We start from the raw sequence: 15,411 nt of genomic DNA on the forward strand, positions 1-15,411 counted from the left end.
TCTTGTTAACCATTGTGGAGAAACAGAAATTTACTTTTATTACTGCCTTGGTATATCTTACAGAAGAATATGGGTGGGTTTGCTCCAATAATGAACAGTGTATCCTGAACTGGGTAGTCTCAGCTATGACTCACTGAGGCACGGTTACAGAGTGGGAGTCACAGCATCCATGAGTGCCATCCAATAGCACCACTTAATATGTGAGTATCAGCAAGCAATGATCACATCTGATATATAGGTTGAACCTCCTTGGTCTGGCACCTTCAGGACTTGACAGATCCTGAACCAGAGGGGACATCAATGCCGGCCACTCTGCTGCCTCTGGCATTGGCACGGATGTAACATGAGTTTAGTACAGGAAGTGAAAAACAATACCCAAACTGCATAAATATCTAAATCAGGGTTGGACAATAATTTTCTCAGGGGGGCCTCTACATGAATTTTGGTACATGGTCAGGGTCCAATTCCACCCCGGAAATTGAAGGGCCTAAGGCAGAAGGGACGGGGCTGAGGCTTAGCCTTCCCCCAGAGTTGTCTGGGGCCAGAGGCTTTGAATTAAAAACCACAGCCAAGAGTTTGCGGCTCCCAGCCCCACTGCTACCATGTTGCCTAGCAACCACCTGGAGTTGCTGCAGCTATTTAAAGGGCTCGCAGCAATGGGCCCTGCCTGGGTAGTACCCCATGACCATGAGCCATTTAAATTGGATCCTGCTACTTGAGTCAGCACCTGGAAATTCGGTGGCATGGGCAGCAGGATATAAATAGAAAACACCCAGATGAAGTCTGCAGGCCTGATCAAAGTGTTAGGCGGGTCAGATCCAGCCTCTACCCTGCATCTTGCCCAGTCTGGAGCTAAATAGATGCTTAGAGAGAGGGGAAGACTGACAAAAAGGAAGCAGGATGACATGCCCTGTAAACATATGTTCTTATTTTTATTTAGCCATGCAGCAATCATTTTTTCAGCAAAACATGCTGCGTTAGGGGACACAGGGTTTTTAATGGCTTTTCTATCATACTTATACTAAAGGCTGGGTTGTCTAGATTCAGAAAATACACAGAGCGGAACTGGATAAAGCAGACAGCCCAATGGACAATTTATCAAAATATTATCTATGCAGTGAGGTGAAAATTATTAATTTGTAACCGGGTTATTAAGAATGTCAAGCCTGGAGTAACGTTTGCAATGCTCAAGTCTGAAAATTCAATTTGTGGACTGCAGCATTAAATTAAAAAAAAAAAACCCTCCCCTTTCGTCAGTTTTCACTGCTGTTTGTAGGTGTACCAGGGCTTTGGTATGCCTAGTTCTCAACTAGTCTGTTCTGGTGCTTGCAAGAAGGATAGAGGTGAAGAGGTCATGAACAATGGTGGTTTAACCTGATCTTTGTAGTCCTTATATTAAGGAGCAATTCAGAAGGCTGCCTACCACCAATGGACTCTGGGGAAGTATAGAGTGGCTATTGTGATCTATACTCCAATCAGCCTTACACAATGAACCTTGAGTTGAGGGCTTTCAGCAGCATCAGTACAGAGCCTTAACTTTCCAAGCAAGTTTTCAGCACTGGAGTGGGGCTGGCCAACATTTTTTCATTGAAAACCTTTAAAATTAATAATAGGAGTTTCTTTGAAAAAAGGCATTTTACTCTACTACATCCATCCGTTTTCAAGAAAATGTTTCATGTTTTGACGAGCATTTCAAAATGAAACATTTCCAAAACATTTTGGAATTTTGCAAATTTTTCCTTTTGCAAGTGTGGCAACTTTTCCATTTTTTCTCAGCAATTTTCTTCACTTGTCATCTCTTCCAAAATAGAAAAGGAAAAAATGTTTATAACTACAAGAAAATGTTCACTTATCCACCGTTTCCCATGGGTAGATAGAAAATAAAGTAAAAGAAAGTCAAGGAAGGGAGATATGAATGCTGATTTATCTTCACCTCTAACTGAAATTAAAACAGCCTAGTTAATGTGACTATGCTGCATCTTTAGTGTATGTACGTCCCTGTTGTCTCACTAGTTCAATTTTCAATGGTTCATGTTCCTACTGCAGGCATAGTTTATGTTAAAGACCTATCTAATAAAGCTCCAAATAGTTTACAGAGGGACTAATTAGATGCTAAATTATTTGTAGTGTAATAGATAACCCGGTCAAAGCAAGGTGATTCTGAGCACCAGAGTTGGCTTTGCAGAGTAGTGCATATTTGCAGGGTTGGTGAAAACTGTGCATACTGAAAAGCACTCTAACATGTCTGGGCAATGTCTCACAGAGTTCTGGGGAGTGGGGAGGGGAGGTGCCTCTTTTTTAGCTCCTTGAGATTTGTCTTCACTATGAAGTTTAACAAATGGGTTAGGTGGCACAATACTGACTGATTGACTGAACAATGCACAGCAATGTGTCAGCTAGTCACAGAAAAACCCTACTGAGTCCAGCCCAGTATGATACTGAACAATCTCACCTTGCTTATATTAGCCCTTTCACATTGTGCCAGCCAACTTGATTGCTAAAAGTCGAGTATAAACACAGTTACATTTCCTAGGTAAGACACAGCCAAGCAAGGTAGCACGGAATCTCCACTCTGCAAGCTCCAATGGCTGTTGTGAAGGAGAGGAAGAGCTCTGGTTTTCCCTTCTCATTGCTACTTTCAGAGAGGCAAGTGTCTACAAGAGCTCTAGTCCTAAACAGAACTGTGATGCTTCAATTTTGGCAGCTGCATCCTGTGTGCTGGCTCCAAGAGCCCACAAAGGAAAAGAAGGTACCTTGCCCTTTTTCACATCTATACCGTGTTCAGACCCAATATGACCAATAGATTCTAGAAAGCATCAAGTGCCTTGTTGAAGTTATTCAGCACCTCTCATTTGCTGTGCAGCCTGTTTAGCCACAGCTATGCAGAGCATGTGGAGTTACACAGTAATGATCATGTTCTCATGTTTGCAAGCTGTATCATTAGGCCGTAAAATGTTCAGGGCCCCTCCCGTGTGCAATTACAAAGTTTACTCATGCATCGTTTTTAAAATGAGCAATTGGTCTTTTGTACATAAAAATCAAACAAACAAGCCCAAGCGTGACATTTGTCAAGGAAACTAAAGAGAAGGGCTGAGAGGTCTGACAGCTTTATTTGCAGCCACCATTTTGTTGCTGTTCAGGGAGCCAATCATATAATAGCAACTGGGCAGATTTTTTTTAACATATATTTTAAACAGGGAGAACCCAATTCTTGTTAATGAGGCCAAGTTGGCTGCCTTGGTGACTGACAACTGGTGTTTATCCACAGCATGGGGACAATAAGAACAGCTGAAGAGGAAATTGACCTGCACAAGTGCCTCAGTCCTGGTTTAGAGGCACCACATATAGAGCTAACAGATTTTATGGCTTCTTTGGTCCTTGGCTTCTCAACTGACTCTTCCTCGAAGGGTACCAGCTGAGATGACCCCTCTCCACCAGTTTGCATCACAAAGACCATATGAACAACCATGGAAAACATATGAGGCTGAATCCAATCCATGGATGTGCGCACAAGGGAGGAGAGGGCCCAAGGAACTTCCACCACCTTTTGACAACGTGAAGGGGCTGGGAAACTAGAAGTATGTTGCACTCTCCTAACCAGCATACAACCAGCTGGGCTTTCAATGACTCTGAAAATAATGGGGGAGTTTGGACTCTGAATAAGATTCTGGAATTAAATATGTGCTTCCTTCCACTGATCTCTTGCAATTCCCAGATTGTAAGGTTGGAAATCTAGTCTGAATTCCTGTATAGTACAGGCCAAAGAACATCCTGAAAGTAATTCCTAGGGCATATTATTTAGAAAAAACATCCAGCTTTGATTTACTCATATTGAGTGATGGACAGGGGACTGACACACCTGCTGGGTTCCTGGGCAAAGTGTGTGTGGGGGGGCCTACTCCATGCTCCCAGAAGGGGTGGGATTTCAGGTGGAAGGGGCAGGCTGGGGCCAGGCCCTCAGCGCTGCCCAGAGAGCGCTGTGATGCACCTCCATCCCCCACCAGTCCTCAGAGCCACCTGGAGCAGATCACCCAGTGCTCCAGCAGCAATTTGAAGAGCCCGGCCGTCTGGCCATCACCACTGTTGCAGTAGCTGTGGCAGCAGCTGGGAGCCTGGTCCTGTTTGAATCCCAGGCCCTGAGACAGTTGAGCTCTTAGTGGGCTAGGTGATCTAGTCTGAATTCCTGTATAGTACAGGCCAAAGATCATCCACATTGGTCCTTGATAATTTGTTGCAATGGTTAGTTACTCTCCATATGAAAAATTTACACCTCAATTCCAATCTTAATCCATCTAGCTTCAGCTTCCGGATCTTGGATCGTGTGCCAAATACAGAGGTAAAATAACCTCTCTACTTCTCCTTGAGTTTCCCCAAATACTGGCATCTGACATTCTATTGTTGCAGAAAAAAATGCAAAAGAAAAAGCAAACAGTGGTATATTTATGAACTTATATTTTTCAGCGCAAAGAAACTTATTCTGTCATGGAGGATGATTATGTTTTGTGTCCATTCCTAGATAACACAGGCAACTAAGGCCTTGTTGATATTGGGAAAATGAATTTTGTAGGTAAATGTATTAACTAATACAGTATATTAAACACAATTTTACCCTTATTTTGGACAAGGGCAGCACTATTTAAAAATGTATTAACCTGACCACAACCAGATAACAGTCCACATTAAGACCAAAATCACATTTAACATTGATACAATGGGCTAGTTAACATGATGCATTTCCCTAGTATAGGCAAGACCTAAACCTACAGGTAATCCTGACTTGGGCACTCTCTCAACTGTTAGAAATCACCTTCTCTTTCAGACGTCCTATTCTATATTATTATGAAAAGGGAAAATTTACACACCTTTTACTCTGACCACAAGAAGTCTGAATTGGAGCTTTGCAAATGACTGATTCAGTTTTCTGGCAATTCTGAAAAATATAATAAATTATTTCAAGTTGATCCTAAAAGAAAATATTTGCAAAATGTTGGTGAATGTAAAAATGAAGAACAAACTTTTGTAGGTCCAACAAAACACTTCAATAACCTCCAAATGAAACTTTTAGTTTAGATTTTGAGCTTTTAGCTTTTTATATTAAAACAAATTCAAGGAAATTTCTAAATTGCTATTTCTAAATGAAATAGCAAACTCAAAACATTTTGTTTTAAAAATGTTGAGGTGAAATGTTTCAATTTTTTCAGATATTTTTCCCACTGAAACAATTAGACAAACGAGAAATGACTTAGTGAAATTCTTCAGTTGATCAGATACTGCACATTTCTCTAAAAAAGGCTTTGGCTAAAAATAATTCATGCTACTTTAATTGGAATTCAGTGTTTTTGTGCATTTAAATAATTATATGTTTAATAATTTCTGAAGACCTATACAGTCTTAACAATTAGATGGCTATATTCAACATTACAAATGATGACCCAAAGTAATAATTATATAAAAATACTATAGAACCAGTGAAACAGAAAGAAAAACTTCAGAATACCCTTCACAAAAATATGAAAATATAAACATGACTTTAAAGACACATTATTTCAGACATTATGCATGGGATTTTTAAAAACACTAAGCCTTGTCTCCTGTTGAGTTCAATGTGAATTTTACTATTAGCCTTATTGGAAACAGAATTAGGGTAACGTGGAAAGCTTTTGAAAATCCCATCGTGTAAATATATCCACACACCTACACATGTTTGTTGAAAAATGCCTGAGCATAACTGATGAGGACATGTCAACACTGTAAACAAATACTTCACATTTCTCAACAAATACTCTGTTTTAGAGACTCTAGGGACTAGTAGTTTTGAGTTTTTCTGAGGATTGAACTAGAAAGACCAAAGGTTAACTAGTGAAACATGGGTAATTTTTAAATGTTTCTGAGTTATGCAAAGAATCAGTTAAAATTGCCACAACTATTAAATCTCAGTAAGTGGTTGAAGGATAGGGAAGAATTATGTGGTTGTTATAAAAATAAGTAGAAAAAAGTCCTGGCTTTAAATGCCTTTTTCTACTCAATCCTTTCTAGGAAGATGTGACCACTTCAGAAATTAAGGTGAGTAAAATAATCAAACACTTGGTTGTACCTTGTGTTGGCAGAGGAGGAAAGCAGCCAATTTGTAGTGATTTTTGCTGAAATCTAGACATTTAAAATATCGTTTTAAAGCAAATCCTCACTTACATTAAAGTAAGTATGGAGCAGAATAATACACAGTAATACAAAACACCAGACCTTTTTAACTATCCACCCTTATAGCTCATTTCCTCTCTAGCAGGGATAAGTGTGTTATCCCACTGTAACTCATTATATTTTCTATCTCCCTTTGTCCTTTTGTACTGTGATCATCATTAGTTCTGTGGCATACTGTTAGGCACGGAAACATAGTTGCAAAGGGTTTTTTTAATTGCCCGGTTGAAACTCTGGCTAGTCTGTGAGGAAATGTAGAAAATTACAAGAATGGAGCTTGCCATGGAAATATACTGGGAAGAATTAACAACCCTCTTCTTCTCCTTCCCCTCCCCCCCAAGAAAACAAACCCCACAGCCTGAGACTTGGAGTTAATGGATGGGAGAAAGTGAGAGAAAGGGGAGCAGATGGTCAGCTGGGAATGATGGGGAAGCAGGATACACTTTTCAGAAAGAAAACATGTCAGTCTGCATGTCACTGAATAGGATTAGTTTCACAAACATTATGTGATCACTCGATCTCTCTTTCACAGAATTTGCCAAGGGTAAATGCAGACGAGCAAAGAAATTCATTTATTACAAGTTGTAGGACTACTTTATTGAAATATATTGTTTTGCTATTGGTTGCAGTCTGCACAACATCACGTAAAGCTGCTAATTTGTGCCAGGATGTTTCATGGGGGCTGGACTTGATGACCTTCTAAGGTATCTTTCAGCTCTATGGTTCTATGACTTACTGAGGCAGCTCAGCTTTACTTGACAATAGCAACTTTGCCTCTTTAAGTCTGTCCCTCTGCTTTAGTCTTTTCCTTTACATTTGTCAGCATCGGCCCTTCCTCAAAGTACTGACACAGAATAGCAAGTTTTGCTGAGGCTACCTTCTCACCACATCATAAATCCCAAAGCCTACCATGGAAATGCTTGGTCATCAGGCCAGCTTTCTTCTACAGTTAGAAGAACACACTTTTTTAGGGTGGGAGCTGTTTTCCTTACTTCATATTATATTAATTTGCTTCATAGTGTAATTTTTTGGACTAAAGGCTATATCCTGCCCCGTGTTCAGAGCCTTCAGAGCACAATGCACTTAACATCCACTATGGGCAATCAACACCTCAGGTGGCTGGATCCAGAACAACATTTTAGATGGGCATGACCCTTTGCCAATACTCCGTATGTGTTCACTTAGGGCCTGTGTCTGGAAGCTTGATGCAATTTGTGCAGCTTTCATTCAGGCACGTAAACCTACTGGATTACTCATGTAAGTATATTCAGTGTTGCAGAATATTCCCTTGTGCCTTTTGCTCCCCCACCCCAAGGTTCAGATGGGAAAGGCCTGTTTTGAAGCTGCAGGTCTTAGTCCTTGTCTACACTACACAATTAAGCCAAATTAAGTTATGTTGATGAACAGCCAGCACAGTAATTAAACCCCTTTTTCATAATCGCACTATGCTCCTTGTGAGGTGTCTACAGTAGCAGGGCTTGCATCGATGCAGAGAGCAGTGCTCCATAGGTAGCTAATCTCACTGGGCATTTTCTTGACACAATCTATCATGGAGTATTTTAGGAAGGGCTTGCAATATCTAGGTGCAAACAAATCCTGAAAAGGTGACCAGGAACCTGGATTCAGCATCCCATCATATAGTTTTAACCATCCCATCACTCCATGAGCATCTTATTACGTTTTGCATGGTGTCAAGTATCAGAGTAATAGCCGTGTTAGTCTGAATCTGCAAAAGTGGCGAGGAGTCCTGTGGCACCTTATAGACTAACCGAAGTGTTGGAGCATCTGACGAAGTGGGTCTTTACCCATGAAAGCTTATGCTCCAACACTTCGGTTAGTCTATGAGGTGCCACAGGACTCCTCGCCGTTATTACGTTTTGTGTCACATTTCAAAGACCCCACTATCCTGCGTATCCACCATCTCTGAGAAGCATGGATCCAGCATTGCTCTTCATTATTGTGCTGAGTGTTATGACTCCAATGCACCTGATCCTGCAGTATCATGAGCTACAAGTCTGATAATGAGGCCTTGTTATCTGCCGTGCTGTGCACCATAAAAAAAAAAAATCAGGATTGCTGTTGGCAATGTCACAATGTTGGCATTTGTGGAACAGCTGCACATGGTAGGCCACCAGTTATAGGCCTGAGAAACAAGCGGTGACAGAAAGGAATGCACCATCATGCAGGTATGGGACGACAAATAGTGGCCACAAAACTTTCTGGTGTGCAAGGTCACATTCCTGGCACTGTACAGAGCTCACCTCAGCCAAAAGACACAGCAACACCAAAACAAGGGTTGGTGGAGAAGTGAGTGGAGATTGCCAACTTCCACAAAACAATGCCAGATTGGCAGCAATCAGCCAGGGTTCAATTTGGAGTTGGCAAATCCACTGTGGGGTTTGCTATGATACAAAGTTCACAGGACCATTAATTGCAGCCTGCTGCGAAGGACTTTATCTCTGAGCAATGTGCAGGCTGACACAGCCTCGGCTTTCCACAGATCCAGGAGATCCACTATTTCTGGTGTACCTCAGACAGAAGCTTTACGTGCTACACGGAGACAGGATAGTTAGCTGGCCAGTGTCTATGTGACCTCTCCACACCGAACAAACAGGAAATGGAATTTCAAACATTCCCAGAGCTTTAAAAGAGAAGGGGCATGCACCTGGCCACTGGCCAATGGAATTCAAAAAAGTGACTGAAGTGGTCATGATGCAGCATTGTGAGACACCACTAGGAAGCCACTAAAGTCACTGTAAGCAATCCAATAGCTATACTGACACCACATTGCCCTAAGCACTACTCTTCTTGCTCAGCTGTTTTAATTAGTTCATTGCAGCAGGTGAAATACAGTGAGAGGAGGTACATTGTAGTGTCGATTCCTACACAATTAGGTTGATTTGAGGTGCCTTAAGTTAAATTCTGTAGAGCAAACCAAGCCTCAGGTTCTATGGCTGATGCCAGAAATATTGGCTTAGCTAGTACGGTGATCAGAGGTATTTATGACCATGAATTCATTAAAACCGGGGGAAAGGTGAAGAAAGGCTCCTGAATTTGGAGTGGAATGTGGAGGGTTGGGAAAGAAATAATGGAAGCTAAGCAAAGGCAAGGCATAGGGCATGCATATATCAGATACCCTGAATGGAATGGATTTACTGCTACTGATATCAGTGGGGCCAGGATTTCACTCACTTCCTTTCTTTAAACGTATTGTAGATCCTAAGTTGTGACTTCATTCTTCATGCTCGCTTCATGGTGAGAGTATCATCTGTGACTGGATCCTGAATTCACTGCTTTCAGCGTAGGAGCATAAAAGCTAATGAAAAAAATACATATTCTATAGGAATCTGAAGGCGTAGAAGTCAATACAGAACTCAGCAGGGGCAGAGATGAAATAGTCGAGGATTGAATACAATTCAAGAACCTGGCCAGACTGACATTCAATACAATAGCTTGCATTTCTATAGCACCTTCCTTCCCAAAGAAACACAGTCCCGAGATAAAGGAAAATCCTCACCCACTCAAATGCAGTCAGTTTTGGGAGACAAGCAGTAGCTGTTTGACATGGCTAAGCTCACTACACAGTTTAGGACAGGAAGTGAAGACAAGCATAACTATCTGAAATTGCAGAAGGAGTTAATACATCAGCAGCATTTGGGAAGTTCTCCTTATTTGCTATGCAATATGCCAGACTTTCCATAGCTAAACAAATAATTTCAGGCATCTTTGTGTGGTGTCTCTTTCATGTGGGCGGTAGCAACTAGCATAGCATAAGGGTTATTATAAACATTATGGATCCATGTGAAAAAGAGCTCTCGCACGTTAATGCTCCAAAGCATATCAAATTAATACGACTATTAAATTCTGTCAAAATACCTCTCCAGCATCCCGCAAGAGAACCAAGAAATTAATTTGCCTCATTTTGTAGCATTTGTCATACTCAGGGGTCTGCAGGCATTTTACTAGAAATGTCCCTGTAAATACTGGTCGGTCTGAGTGAACACATTGTGGAGGCAGTATTTCCATGAACAGCAGCGTGAAATCCTGAGTTCAGCTCACATTATTTCTCTGACTAGAACCAGCGAGTTTGGTTTCCAGGGCTTCATGTCTGTATTCTTAAATCCAAACCACTCTCAAGCAAACCCAGCAAAATTAATTGGTTTTGGAATAAAAACTAGTGAGTTTTTCTATCCATTCCCTCTAAACATCACCCCTGCTCCTCCCCCCCCGGCTGACTCCTACACCTCACCGTTAGGCTCGATGGCCTTCTCTCTCCCTCATCTCCTGATATCTTCAAAGAATACCTGGGCCCTTCATATTTATTTATGGGAACAGTTAGCAGGCCTGTTCCTCCCACTCCATTGTGAGTATCTTGGGCAGCAACTGGTAGACCTTCTTCCTCAAATCCATAGCTGAACCATTTTCTGTCCCTCTTTCTGCACGGTCCTTTGGAATTTGGTCCTTTGATTACGGCATCACCAATGAGCCTTTATCTCCCTCTGAGGAAAGGAATTTTCTCTTAGGCTACGTCTAAACTGCAGAGTTTTCCCAGGATGCCTGAAGTATTCCAGAAAAACTCTGCCACATCCAGGGAACGTGTGCACTTTTTAGGAAAATTTTTCGAAAAAGTGGGCAAGTTCTTACGGCATCCCTGTATTCCTCTCAGTAAGAGGAATAAGGCTGTTCTGAAAGAGGAGGTTCTTCCAAAATTTGGCTCCGTGTAGATGGGCCAAATTTCAGAAAAGCCTCTTCCAAAAAAAGGGCAGAAAAAGATATGCAAAATGCAGTTCGCAATTTGCATATTTAAAAAAAAAAAAAACCAAACCCTGCAGTCTAGACGTAGCCTTAGTCTGTCTTAGTCTGGGTCACCTCTGCCCTAAGTCCTAGGAAGTGCCCACAAGTCACTGAGCTACTTTTCAAATCTGTAATTTAAAGGGGCCTTTACAGTTGCCATTTAATTCAAGTGGTAGCAAATAAATGGCCCTATAATTCAGAGAGGTAAATGAATCCCACCTTCCACCCATATTAAAACTAAACCGAAAGGAGCTAAACAAGAGGGCAACAATGTAATTAGAGGGGATGGCAGGGGGTGGGTTGGGTTTGGAATGGTCTGTTCTGGAGAATTCTCCGCTAGTGGTTTACGTTCAGGTTCAATGGTGTTCTGCCATCTAAAAGCATGAAGCTCTCATTATTATGAAATATATATTACAGTAGTGCCCACATTCAGCATCAAGGTGCCACTTATGCTAGATGCCACACAAACTCATAAAGACAGTCCCTGTGCAGACTTTGGCTGCTGATCTTATAGAACTTTCAGACACAGAAGGTGAGATGAGCTGGAGGCATAGGTGACTGGTGTCTGTGGGGAGAGGAGGTGCAGAGAGGGCCAACCAGAGGAACTAGGAGGAGGTCTGAGGGGTCACTCCATTTAGCAATTAAAATTTTGGTGGGGGTATGCCTCCTGAGTGCTACCAGAAGGCATTCCGGTACAACAGGGATGAGAGCAGTACAAGGACCTAAATAGATCAGAAAGCATCAAGCAGATAAAAGCACTTGGTTTAGTGTTTCTTTGGTTTACTCCTATTTAACTCAAATAACTGACAAACTGTTGGGAAAATTCCTTCTTAGTTAAAGATGCAATCCCTCTCTACCTTCAATTAAGTATTAAGACAATGCCTTTTCTGGTCCAAAATAAACAATAAAAAACACAGAGGATAAGATTTGGTATTTCCAATAGCTGTAAGATAACATTAAAGCAGGAAGAAAAAAAAAGATACCCTTTTCAGGCCTTCTAAAATGTATACCCTATAAAGAAACAAAGAAGGACACAAATGCAATTGATTTCCCCTTTGCAGGTCACCTTTAAAGCCTCATTCTGGCCCTTACAACCAGATAAATTGCTGGTAAAAATCCCTTTAAGACAATGGAGCTACACCAGGAAGAAATTTGGCACATATTCTAAAGCTGTTATTAAGCTAAGGGTCAGAGCAACATCAGTTTACTCTCCTGCACTGGCTACCTATAGTGTGAGGGGGAGAACAGTCGCTATGGGGCTGCTGCATCACAATTACTCCCAGTTGGGAGCAGACCAAGCCTGGGATTTGTTTCCTCCCCCACCAATGCTCCAGCCACAGCACCCCCTGTGCTGGCTCAGCTGAAGTAATCTGCAAGGGGGAGGGACAGATAGCTTCCCTCCCAGACTGCAAGGGACCTGGGAACCAGGCTGGGATCCCGAGTCACTGTCTGATTCTAGGTTTGCATGACTGCACATGGTCTGTTAGTCAAAGGCTCATGGCAAAGCCATAATTTAGCACAAAGGAGACTAGGCTTTAGAGGGCACACTCAGCTCCACACATTTCGTCTCTTCTACTGAGAGAAGACTCACACCAGATGAAAGATTAATGGACACGATATTTTCTTTTTTAGCACCTTAAAAATTCTATTGCCATCTTTTTCCACTCAGCATCTTACTGGTCAGCAACTTCTTGTAGGATGAAATCTTCTTAAACTCAGACTATTAGCTGGAGTAATAATAGCTGTTCCTGCCCTGCTGCAGGGGAGGGGAACCTAAGGCCTAGGGACTGGATGCAACCCACCCCTGCCCCTGTTTGCCTTGGATCCAGCCCTCAAAGCTCAGGACTCTCCCCAGCATTGGGAAGCCCATGCTGGCTCTCCAGCTTCCCTTCAGCTTCTCACTTGTGTGCAGCTCCTGACTGATTTTTCTGTGGGTCAGCAGTTGCTGACCCAAAAAAGGTTACCCATCCCTGCCCTATTGCATAATATAGTCTGTGTTCCTGTCTTCAGGAACGTTTTTGACTGCCTTATGATTGATTGACAAGCAAACCTGCATCTGATCTTTAAGAAAAGGATCAAGAAGCATAGTAAGAAATTTAATTTCCTATGTGAATGGAATTCTGTGTGCATTTGTTTCTATCGCAGCTCCAGAGACATTGGCTGTGGCATATCACTTGAAATAAATACAAGAGGCAGCAGAATAAGGGTGAATTTTCAGCCCCCAAGATTTATGCATCAAAAACGTCTTCATCCTAGAACATATTTTATGAGAATTAAACTAGAAGGTACAGTCCTCCGTGTCTCAGGTCATGAGCAGGTTATAGCTCTACAAGATTTAGCTTTTCATATACATTCCTGAAATTCCTTAAACCTCTGAAATCATGAATGATTGCTCCACAGGGGAATACAGTCTATTACTAGATCCCAAACCTAGTTCCAATCACTGCCTATAATTACATTGGAATTTTTGGTCCCCAATAGATCATAAAAAATTATGAAAAAAGAATCAGTTGTATTTCATAAGGCTGAGAGACTCTTCAACTATATTAAGCCTGTGCCTGCAGTTTGCACTTTGTGGCTTAGTGCATGTATGTGTGGCTTACCATATACACAGTATGAACTCAACCCACACAAGCTTTGAAATGGTTAATTCATGCAGTGCTAAATCAGGAGAACTAAACCAGCTGGCTTTGTAGGATCTTCCCCCTTCTAGATTTCAAACAATCTCTGCTTGAGGAAACCATCTACTTGCTGGCTGAAAATCCTAAGGAGTCATGCTCGTAAAACGCCTATATACAACACTCAACATGGGCACAGCAAACAGCCAAGCTTCAGCCATATGCAGTGCATCCAGCCATGGAGGGCCTCAGATCTGGAGCAGCCCTGCTGTCTGGCAGCTGAGACACAGGCCTGGGATTGCCGGGAAACAAAGAAGGGATGGGAAATATACCCAATTAGCAAGGCCTGACCTACTCCCCTACCCTGCCATCTATGACAAACATCTATAGAATTAAAAAGAAAACATTCCTAGAGAATCTCAGAGTAATTTCTATATTGGTTTGATTATAGCTATTACATCCTATAGTACTTTCCCCATCAGAACCATGTCTCCTTTGCCTCCCCGCACAAAACATGCAGTGAGCCTGCTTAGCTAGGGAGATAGAGAGGCCTACATCTTTGGTGCCGACCCTGAGGAAAATAAGAAGAATGCTGCATAGACAGTGAACAGAGCTCCAGTCACAGGGGTTTTGCTAAATAGACTGACTGCTGGTAAACAGATATGCTCAGCTGGTCAGAGTCAACATCTGAGGTCACTTCAGGAGCAGCAGAGAACTGGGAAAGAGAAATGGCTACCATAATCCTCTTCTCCCCTAGAAGGATGCATAAAAAGGTTTCACATCTGGTGTCACAAAGGGAGAAGCAGAGAAGATATCCACTCCTCCCCTTTCCTCATTATACAAAGACAAAAAAATCTGACCTAGCATCACTCCTGTAGCAAACAGTGTTGACAGGTTTAATGAATGAGTTGGTCACATGATTTGCATATCAGGTTCTCAGTGTGACAGCGCACCTTGCCCATCAACAGCACCTTTGAGAGTACTATCTCCTGGAATGACTTCACAATTGCTGGGGCTGCTCTGTTGTTTGTAAAAGGTGAGCTTAAAGGAACTGCCTCATCTATTCGCTGCCAAATGTCACATGTATTCTGGGATACAGTCAACTTTTGGCCCCCTTCTGACTAAGTTTATGACATGGGCATCGGGGAGAGGAATGGATGATTGAGTTTAAAAGTTCAGGTTTCTCTTATACTCCAGGGTATTGTTAGTTCCCTTAATATGCCAGGAGCAAACACTGCTGCAATCATTATGAATCCCTACTCTTGATTAGTCTAATTGTTTTCACTGCGATTACAGCAGATGCTCACATTCCTATCCTCAGTGGCCAAATCAATCTTCCCCAACTCCTCATAAATACTACAATATGAATAGAGAAATATGTATGCAGTGCTGTCATAGCCATATTGCTCCCAGGATACCAGATATTATTTCAGTCTCTATTGTCTGTAGCAGGAGATGATAGAACCACATCCTCGGGTTAACTTTCTGGACCACATGCCTTATAAGTCAAAGGGGATACACCAAATAGTTCCATCCCCTTTAGTATTTTTCCTACTGTGGCTGTGATTCCCCTTTCAGTATCATCCATCTTCCAGCACTTAAGCCATTTTGCAATCAATTAGAAAACTCTGGGGATTTTTTTTCCTATTGAAAGTTTGAGTATGCAAACCAACCAACCAAAAGCCCACCACAACATATAAAACCACAACACAAAAGCAAGCTAAAAATCAATGCATTAGGATGCAAGTGAAAGTAAATTGAAAATGTCAGATTCACAGTCCCCAGAGCTAGATGGAATACTCCT

The sequence above is a fragment of the Pelodiscus sinensis genome, chromosome 3, assembly GCF_052426305.1.
Source record: "Pelodiscus sinensis isolate ZL-2025 chromosome 3, ASM5242630v1, whole genome shotgun sequence".
In the NCBI taxonomy this organism is placed as follows: domain Eukaryota; kingdom Metazoa; phylum Chordata; order Testudines; family Trionychidae; genus Pelodiscus; species Pelodiscus sinensis.